General features: G+C 30.7%; 1 non-coding gene across 1 annotated transcript; it reads right to left on the bottom strand.

The window, feature by feature from the left end:
* Positions 1–369: 369 nt before the first annotated feature.
* Positions 370–441, bottom strand: TRNAC-GCA. Its single transcript has one exon. It is a non-coding gene; the product is annotated as a tRNA-Cys (tRNA).
* Between the last annotated feature and the right edge of the window lie 1,113 nt (positions 442–1,554).

The following is a 1,554-nucleotide window of genomic DNA, read 5'->3' as shown; positions in this document are numbered from 1 at the left end:
TTTAGTCAAATGATTTTATAAATGTACTTTTCTGTGTTGAGACAAATCAAAGGATCGAAGCCCTAAGCACATGGTTTTCTTGACAATATCATGATTTTGTCAAGTGACTTTTGTTTGTAATAAAGAAACATTATTTTCAAAGCACATGGAAGAACCTTAACACCAAATAAATATATAGTTCCAACAACTCATATCAGCCATTGACAGTGACGGAGTCAGGATATTCACGAAGGGGGTTCATAAGTGAACATAACTGAAGGGGGTTCACTGTCAATATTTAAAATCCCTCAGATGATTATTAGCTTTCACAATTTACCAAAAATTGGAAAAGAGAAGCAGAGAAAAAAGGCACAAAAAAATTCAATAAAAAGGGCCCAACCGGGTTCGAACCGGTGACCTCTTGATCTGCAGTCAAATGCTCTACCACTGAGCTATGGACCCTTAGTTGCTCAACTCTATTATATATAAAAATTAAAAATGGAATTAGAATAAGAATGTGAATATACAATTTTATATAAACTTTTCTAAATTAGGATTCAGAAAGGTTAAGATGGAAATTCATTTAAAAGAGAATATGAGGAAATAATCAAAATCTTTTTCTTTTGGTATCTCATTCGGTGTCCGGGCTCGTATTAGAGTTCATTAATTCGAATTTGCACCAGTTAGGACCATTCAGGGATAGCGCACCCTATCAAAATATTTTCATATCAAGGCTCCAAAGCACTACATCTTTTAGATTTCTACATCATAATTCATAAACGTACAAAAAAGTTCGCCAAATATCTCATTTACAGACGCTAATTTAGTAAATAATCTTTTTTTATTTTTCTTGTAATTTGTGAACCTTTTAGACCACATACAAAAATTCCTTTCGAACAAACTGTATATCTTTTGAGATACATTTGAACCATAGTAGAAATTAGACGACAATCTAATATTTTGAAAGTTGCAAGAGTTGAATTTGCATAAAGTGTTGAAATTGGTAGAAAATTTAAATGAGGGCCTAGAGTGGCCATTTGTGTAAATCAGCCTTAGCCTACATTACAAATTACGGCCCACATCAATTGTGATGGGCAGTTTAATATTTAAAAGTATAAATAACATAAATACTAACCCTTTTTGAGGTAATTACACTCTCTCCCACTTTTTTAATTACTTTACTCTCTCTTCCTATTAATATAATAACATAGCCGACATATACATAGCATTCTGTGTATATGTTGGGATTTTTATAATATGTTTAGGGAGTTGGAATTTTTTGTGATATTAAAAACATAAGTTGTGTATTTGTGTAATTTTTAGTTTTTAAAAGTAGAGTCATTTTTATGCTATGTCACATTAAATTATCTGAAAACGTTTTATATAAAAGATTATCAATATTTGATTGAATGTACATTTTTTTTTCATATATAGAAGGAGATTTACCTGTTCCATACCCTTACTTTCCTTAAAATATTACTGATCATTTTAAAGGAAAATAATCTCATAGGATATTCGAACCGTGAAATACCTTTTATCTATCTGATCTCGATAATTAAACGACCACGTATCTAC

Source organism: Capsicum annuum, chromosome 5 (assembly GCF_002878395.1).
Source record: "Capsicum annuum cultivar UCD-10X-F1 chromosome 5, UCD10Xv1.1, whole genome shotgun sequence".
Taxonomy (NCBI): domain Eukaryota; kingdom Viridiplantae; phylum Streptophyta; class Magnoliopsida; order Solanales; family Solanaceae; genus Capsicum; species Capsicum annuum.
The sequence above is the reverse complement of the archived record's forward strand: the minus strand, read 5'-3'. Positions and strand labels throughout refer to the sequence as shown.